Consider the following 9,307-nt stretch of genomic DNA (forward strand, 5'->3'; position numbering starts at 1 on the left):
TGCTGTAATACCTTCCTCCGGTCCTCCTTGGGTATGCAGCGTTTCCACTGCTCGTCCGGGTGGCTCTCCTTGAAGTCCAGGCTGTGGTATATGAGGCGGTGTAGTTGTCCATCCTGGATGCGGTAATCGGGATACGCGGCGGGGTCATTCTGGACCCCTTCCCGCGTGCGGCGGTACCAGGAGCATTCTATGCTACTTTTCGTACACAACGACTGGTGGATGGTTGACTTAAAGCAAACTCACATTGATTTCCTGCTGGTCTTTGGTAACTTCCATTAGCGAAGAATTCAACTGCTACTAATACTGCAATTTCTGGAGCTAAAATTCATTTCTACGTAGTGGTTGTAAATGTGGTCTTAACATATCTGTTAGATCCATAAGTAATTCTTTATTAAGTCTGTAAGCTGCCAAAAATTCTCTATTAGGAAGTTCAAAAGGATTTTGTGCATCACGAAGCAATCTTCTTTCAATCTTTCTTTCCATAATTCTGACTCTTTCTTCCAAAAGAAGTAAATTCCATGCTAAATATCCTTCAGCCATATTCCTAAAATTATAAATGCAATGAAAATAATAAATCTATTTTTATAGATTTGCAATATAAACATAGATAGTAATTGTATAAATAGTAACAAAATAAATATATTTTTAGCATATATAAAAATATATGCTAAAAATATATTTATTTTGTTACTATTTATACAATTACTATCAATGTTTATATTGCATTTCTTGTTAGTATTGATACTTACATATATATAATTTATATAACAAACATTATAAATATTTTTTTTCTTAAAAAATTTGAGATAATAATATGTATTAAATAATAATAACAGTCATAATTTTTATTTCTTACCTTATATTTTTAATTTTTGTCGCACTTTCTTAGTGAGGTTAAGAACAATATACACATATACTGACATATACGTGTCAAAGTGAGTCGATAAAGCTAAAGCGTGAGGGCCGAGACTCCTCGATAGCATAACGACAGAATTTAGTTTCTTACCGACAATTTTAACGACATTATCATTTTGATTTGAATTACAGAATATAACTTTCGTTAAAATTGTCAATAAACTCACTTAACGATAACTACAACGTTGTTAAGGAATTACAGAATAGACTTGCAGTTTTGTTTAGATTTATATGTTCACTAATTCTCGATACATGATGTAATGCGCCTTTACCGACTGTTGTATGATTCAATCAATTTTTGTTCCTTAACACGCTCAGTGCGAGTCCGACAGTGGCAGAGTATAGACGTCTTTTCGAATAAATACTTTCTACAGAAGAATAGTAAATTCTTATCCCATAACTGTGCAAATCTCTGACAATAATATTTACAGTTTTCTCTATGTAATCCATATCATTATATTTTTTTCAATAATATTCTGTTTATTCGCGACAGGAGCGAAGACACTTCAATGTCTTTTCCAACAATACTTATTAAAACTCCTCCATATTCTAATGTACGAGTGCCATGATATGATGTTTTCTGTCGACGATTTTTCCTTTAAACGTATGCGTCTTTCTTTCTTATTGAAAACTGTGACTTTTTAAATCTCCATAGTGGAATATAACATGCACCACGTATCCTTCTGTGATAATCGCGAATGAGACATTCTTTTTAATTACGGTTCATATATCTTTCAATGATTAACGAATAAATAAACGAATAAAGAAAAGATTCACATACTTCTTCGAAAACATGAATTTCAGTATATTGACATTCGACTTGAAGGAGACTAAAATTGTTTAAAAATATACTAGTAAGAATTCTAATTTTTAAAATAGCAAAGAATTTACTTTATTTATTATATTTATTTATTCTTTTAGAATTTGGTTTACAACAGCAGCAACAACAACAAGGGAACAACAATAAATAAAATCGCTTAATTTAAATTCAAGTTTTATATTTTAATTAACTAAATATATTTTATAACTTAAATATATTTAATTAACAATATATTTAATTAACAATATTTAATTATATTTAATTAACAATATATCTCAACAATTTTTTGGCAGTTTTAATTATCGACATTTTCGATTTTCTATAGATCGAGTTCTTATAGCATTATTGTATATATACAGTATATGTATGTGTATATATACATATATATATATATATATATATATATAATATATATATATATATATATTGTCGCGTCCGCGGCGGCGATTTCGAGAAAGATCGTACGCGCGCGTGACACAACCGATCGGCGCTCGCAAACCTCGCGGTTTCCGCGCACTCGTAAATGACAACACGGTTTAAAAGAACACGAGAACTTTAATGAACAACACATAGAAATGCACAACACAGAGAACAGAACGTTAAGAACGATAAAACCGTGGTACGTCCGCTCAGCCTGATAGCTGGGAGTCGACTCTCTGTCTTTTTTTGTCTTGTCAATATTCCTCTTGACAACGAGATAGAAGACGATCCTCCGCCGAACGTCACGGGTGACCAATTATTCACAGGAAAGGAACACGGGGTCGTAACACTACCCCCCTTTCCTCCAGGATTGTCGTTCCGACAATCAGAAACAGGGGGTTTTTCAGCGCTGCTTCAAAATCGTGCTCTAGGATTCCCGTCGGAATCGACGTCGATGGATGTGCAATAGGAGCCATCCCGGATCCTATTGCACATCCATCGACGTCGATTCCAGGGTACCGACGAGTCTTCCTGCCCTCCCTGGACTTCTGTCACAGGTTACCGAGCGACATCGTCATTCCGGTCCCAATCGACTGAGAGGCAAATGTCGTTTCCAGGGCCCCGACAAGTCTTCTTGCTCTCCCTGGGCTGCTGCCTCAGGTTACCGAGCGATTGCCGCTTTGTGCCCAAGTGACCTTTGATGTTCGTCCCGTTATATTCCGGTTTCCCTGTGAGTTCTTCGGAAAAGGGGGGGGGGAACTTCCGTGGACCCTTCGTCCTTCATGGACTCCCCAAATCCCTGCCTCGGCATTTGCCCTAAGTCCACACGGGAAAACCACGGATCAAAAACCGTGGGAGAGGCAGTCTTCTAAGGATCAGTAGAATCAGACGAAGACGATAGGAAACTCCCTCTTTTAAGCAGAACCTTCCTCAAATCGAAGGCCCTGAAAAAGAAAATTAAAATTACGCAGTAACTAGTTTATTTTGCAGAACTTCCCTTCCAATCTTCCTAATTAATAGACGTTCCCGGGCTCCAATCTAACCTATCCCAGTTCCCAACCATAATTTTAATTCCTTTCAAAAAAAGGAGCTATCCTGTCTGCATGGACTACTTTCTTCCTTTGCCTAGCAGTCTTCTGAATGCAGTAAACCACATCATTCAATTTCTTCACTACTAAGTAAGGACCTTCCCAATTGTTCTGCAATTTTTGGGCTTTCCCTTTACTTCTTCGAGAATTAAATAACCAGACTCTCTCTCCCTCCTTAAAAAGTATTGCTCTAGCTTTCCGATCATATCTGGCTTTCATTAGAGAGGACTTTAAAACCATACGTTCCCTAACACAAGAACGAATTTCTTCTAATTTTGCTCTTAAATTTTCGACAAAATTTTCCGGGGGTAACCTTTCTTCGTCAAAACTGGGAGTTTCTTGAAACAAATCGACCGGTAGTCTTAGTTCTCGAGCGAAGTACAATTCTGCAGGGGTCACTCCTGTGGTTTCATGCTTCGAAGATCTATAAGCCAAAAGAAACATAGGGACCCACTCGTCCCAATCTTTTTGATTCTCGGAGATGTACTTCGCCAAGTAATTAATAATTGTCTGATGTTGGCGTTCCACCTGGCCGTCTGACTGAAGGTGAAGAGCTGTAGTCCTCGTCTTTTTGATCCCAAGGAGTTGTGTCAACTCCTTAAATAATCGAGATTCAAAGTTCTTCCCTTGGTCTGTGTGAACCTCCAGAGGTACTCCATGTCTCGAGACGAATTGATTTACGAAAATTTCGGCCACCGTTTTGGCTCTAATGTTCCTGACAGGGAAGGCTTCTACCCATTTCGTGAAACAATTTACCGAGGAGATATTTATTCCCAGATTTAGTCAACGGAAGGGGACCAAGGATATCCATTTGCACTCTTTCTAACGGGGCTTTGGCGTTATATATTTGTAAAGGAGACTTTCCCTTTCCAGAGGGACCTTTCTTCGATATACAGATTTTGCAAGTCTTGCACCATTTTTCAACGTCAAGCTTGCAATTTGCCCAATAGAATCTTTTTCGGATCTTCTCCAAAGTCTTGTTGACTCCAAAATGTCCTCCGGATGGAGAATCGTGAGCCTCCTGTAAAATTTCCCTGATCCGATCTTGAGGAACTACTAATTAGAGGAAACTTGTATGAAGATTTGGGGCCTCCCACTTCTTATAGAGAATTCCATTTTTCAAAACAAGAGAATCCCAATAAGACCAATAAATTTGAGCTGAAATTTTCCCAGCAGGAATTTCCGAATGCAACGGTCTTTCCCCCGCTTCTTTTCCTCGTATTATGAAAGAAATATTTGGGTCAGTCCGCTGTGCTTGACGCCATTCTTCAAGATTTTCTCCCGTTAGCACAATACGAGCGACCGTTCTTTCCGCGTTTTTCCTCTCGATTTTAGAGCAGTATTCGCATCCGGAGGCCTCACATAATCGTCTTGATAGTCCATCGGCATTCCCGTGGGATTGTCCCTTTCGATAAATAATCTCGAACTCAAATTCTTACAGTCTCTCAAGCCATCGAGCCAATTGTCCTTCTAGTTCCTTAAAAGACATCAACCATTTTAACGATCTATGATCTGTACGAATGACAAATTTTCTTCCTAAAAGATAGTGACGGAAAAATTTTAAAGAATCTACAATCGCTAATAACTCTCTTCTAGTCACACAATAATTCCGTTCAGTCTTGCTAAGTACTTTACTAAAATAAGCGATCACTCTCTCTTTTCCCATTTGACTCTGAGATAACACCGCACCGATGCCGATGTTTGACGCGTCTGTATCCAAAATGAATTCCTCCTCCCCCTTAGAAAAAGACAATATTGGAGAAGACGATAACATTGATTTTAATTTTTCAAAAGCATCTTGGCATTTTTTTCCCCAAACGAATTTAACTTGTTTTTCCGTTAACACGAAAAGGGGTTTCGCTAAAGAAGAAAATCCTTTCACAAATCTGCGATAGTAAGAACAAAAACCGAGAAAGCTCCGTAACTGTTTTTTAGTATGGGGGATCGGCCATTCCCTCACGGCAATAATCTTTTCGGGATCTGCAGCAATGCCTTTTTCTGAAATAATATTCCCAGATACTTAATATTCCTTTGAAAGAAAACACATTTCTTAGGATTCATTCTCAAATTAGCCTCTTTTAATCGCGAAAATACCAAATTCAAATTTTCTAACATTTCATCAAAAGTTTTCCCGAAAATGATTATGTCATCCAAATATACTAAACACTTCTTTGATAAAAGACCGTGTAAAACTTTTTCCATTAATCGTTCAAAAGTCGCGGGAGCATTACATAAACCGAACGGCATTACGGTAAATTGCCAAAGACCCCTGCCGATTGAGAAAGCCGTCTTTTCCTTGTCCTCAGAACGGACCTTAAGTTGCCAGTATCCGCTCTTTAAATCCAATGTAGAAAACCATGAGTTACCTGAGAGTTGATCTAAAATATCGTCGATTCTAGGAAGAGGGTATGAATCCTTTACCGTCACATTATTTAGTTTCCGATAATCGACGCAAAATCTTATACCGCCGTCCTTCTTTTTGACCATGACGGCTGGAGAAATCCATGGGCTTTGCGATTCCTCTATGACTCCTTGTTCCTTCATATCCTCAATAATTTTATCTACTTCCTTCCTTAAATAAATAGAAATTCGACGAGGTACCTGTTTAATGGGGGGAGAGTCTTTTATGTTAATAACATGTTCTACAACACTACAATTGCCAGCCACAATTCTTTCGGAAAACACATCAGAGAAATTATTTAAAAAGTTTGCAAAAATTTCTTTTTCCAGTTCCTTCAAATCTAGGGAATCATTTCTAAAAAGATTCTTCAAAATAGTCGGAACTCTATAAGAATTTTCAATTCGAGAACAACCAACAATTCTATTTTCATTCGGGTTTAGTTCATTAAATTCATGATCAAAAATATCTTGCAAATTAATTTTTGTAAGAAAATCTACTCCCAAAATACAATCGTCATTTATGGCGGCAACGAACAGAGGAAATATAATTAAATGCTTCCCAATCTCTATTTTTACCTCTACTTGGAATTCAATCGAAACTTTTTCTCCCGTCGGATACCTTAAATTACAATTCTCGATTTTAGTCCTTTCAGTATACTTATCTACTAAGTTTTTACTTAAAATAGAAACATCGGAGCCCGTGTCTATTTTCAAAGAACAATCTCTTCCGTTTATTCTACCATTATAATAGAAATTACTTTGCCTAACCCTAGCGACACCAAAATCGACGAAACGATTCACCGTCGGGGCTTTTTGGGAGAAAGTTGAGCTCCCCCCGCGTAGCTCAACTAAACCGCGTTTCCCTTTTCCTCCGGGCATTCCGAACGGAAATGCCCTGTCTTCCCACACGTCCAGCATTCTCTATTCTTTGAGGAGTTTCCCCGCCATCTCCCCCTCGAAGAATTTTTCTCATCGTGCCTTTTCCGCGTGTCGTTTTTTCTCTAATTTCGCTTTTTCCCTCAATATCTTTCCGCGCGCCGTTCCTCTCCCCCTTTTGATAAGAAGTCGCGCCCGTTTTCCCGAAATTTTCCCTTTTTTTTTCAAAATTTTCTCCCTGTATAATTTTTACGGTTTTCGCTCTCCCAACGGCCAAATTCAAAGAGGTTATCCCTTCTAATTGGAGGATCCTCCTCAAGAAACCGTCGTGGAGTGCGGAAATGAATTGCGCGCACGCGATTTTGTCCCTTACCGCGTAGGAGCATTCGGGATAAGCAAGTCGCGATAACCTTTCCAACTCGGCGCCAAAAGAAGCGAGATCCTCCCCGAATTTTTGTTTCCGATTAGTAAATAAAGAGTAGTAATTTTGTGTAAGATTTCCTTCCCCGAAAAGCAATTCCAATTTTGATTTTAATTCGGCAAAAGTGAGGTTATTGAAATTTTCAATGTTCTCCAAAACCGTCCGCGCCTTTCCCCTTAGATTCGCAGCCAAGGCAACGGTCCTTGTGGATTCATCCCAATTGTTCGCGCGCGTGATCAAGAGAAACTGGGAGAGGAACTCCCGCAGCGGAACTTTCCCGTCATACGTGTCCGGTTTTAATTTTAAACCCATCCCCGCGCAAATATCTCTGCAAGCTCTGTTATTGGAAGGACTTAGCTCGTTTTCCTCCCGCGAAGCGATTCTCTGCTCAAGCCGACGAAGTTCCTCATCGCGCTGCTGCAGCAGAGCTTCGAGTCGTGCCCGCTCCTGCTCCCGTTGTTCTCGCAGCTCCCGGATCTCCCGCAGCGCGGTTTGCAGAACATTTTCTTCCAACGGAGCCTCCGGATTCGTTGATGGTTGACGCGGAGTCTGCGAGCGGGTAACTCTCGGCGAATGTTGTGTAGTCATTTTCCCCGGTCCTCCGTAGCTCGCCGTATCAGCTCGTTGCTAGTCGGCACGTTCAGATCCCGGACGAGCCCCCAAAATGTCGCGTCCGCGGCGGCGATTTTGAGAAAGATCGTACGCGCGCGTGACACAACCGATCAGCGCTCGCAAACCTCGCGGTTTCCGCGCACTCGTAAATGACAACACGGTTTAAAAGAACATGAGAACTTTAATGAACAACACATAGAAATGCACAACACAGAGAACAGAACGTTAAGAACGATAAAACCGCGGTACGTCCGTTCAGCCTGATAGCTGGGAGTCGACTCTCTGTCTTGTTTTGTCTTGTCAATATTCCTCTTGACAACGAGATAGAAGACGATCCTCCGCCGAACGTCACGGGTGACCAATTATTCACAGGGAAGGAACACGGGGTCGTAACAATATATATATATATATATATATATATATATATATAATATATTATATACAGAGTGTACCACCTAGAAGTGTATGTGGCCATCCCCTTTTATTTTTTAAATTAAAAGAGATGGACCATAACAAATATATATGAAATTAAATGGCTTTACTTGGCTGAACTTTATTGTGAGCATAGTGGTTGATTACAAAATTTATCTGTATTAAAGAACGGAGAGATATGTATAATTTTTTTATAATAATGTAGATATTTTGTAGGTATTTTGATATAATAAAAATTGTAGCGCTGTTTGAAACGAATATAACGATGCATGATTAATGTAAATATTTTACATATTATACGAGATTTTCCGGCTTGAAATATCGCGGGCGACGTCCACCATTTCATATTCGGCCCTGCGATATAGCCAACTTCTGACTCGTGCATTAGAGTTGACATATGTCATGTTGTCATTTAATCATGATACTCAGTCAGAAGTTGGCTATATCGCAGGGCCGAAAATGAAATGGTGGACGTTACCCGCGATATTTCAAGCCGGAAAATCTCGTATAATATGTAAAATATTTACATTAAATCATGCATCGTTATATTCGTTTCAAACAGCGCTACAACTTTTATTATATCAAAATATCTACGTTATTATAAAAAAATTATACATATCTCTCCGTTCTTTAATACAGATAAATTTTGTAATCAACCACTATGCTCACAATAAAGTTCAGTTAAAGCCATTTAATTTCATATATATTTGTTATGGTCTATCTCTTTTAGTTTAAAAGATAAAAGGGGGTGGCCACTTCTAGTTGGTACACCCTGTATATATATTGTATATATAATTTTAATGCACACATATGCATATTTCACAAACAAAATAAAAAAGTCATATTAATATTTTACGAATACATTATTACGTGCAGATAGTACACATGATTATATTGCACACTTAATATAAGACTAATATATTATAAAAGATAATTATATAATATTTTGATTGTAGTATCATTAATGATCTTGATTTTGACAAAAATTTTGTTTAAATTACAATTCTAAGGCTTCCGATTAGACTTCCATAATCTTCAAGAAATTTTAGCCGGTGCTTATAACTCTCACTTAATCATAAGAAAATTATTAACATAAAGAAAAGTGTACATGTAAAATATGTGGAATATAATTATAATTATAAATCTCTCATATAATTATGAATCTAGTTTTACATTGAAAACATTAGGCGATATAAAATTGATTTCTATTCACTTTTTGTGAATAGTTGCCAACCTATATGAAATCATACAATTATCCTAGCAAACATGACATCTTAATGATGTATTAAAGACGTATTACATGTCGTTAAAACGTTATTAAGA

The sequence above is a fragment of the Camponotus floridanus genome, unplaced genomic scaffold, assembly GCF_003227725.1.
Source record: "Camponotus floridanus strain SB8 unplaced genomic scaffold, Cflo_v7.5 scaffold239, whole genome shotgun sequence".
In the NCBI taxonomy this organism is placed as follows: domain Eukaryota; kingdom Metazoa; phylum Arthropoda; class Insecta; order Hymenoptera; family Formicidae; genus Camponotus; species Camponotus floridanus.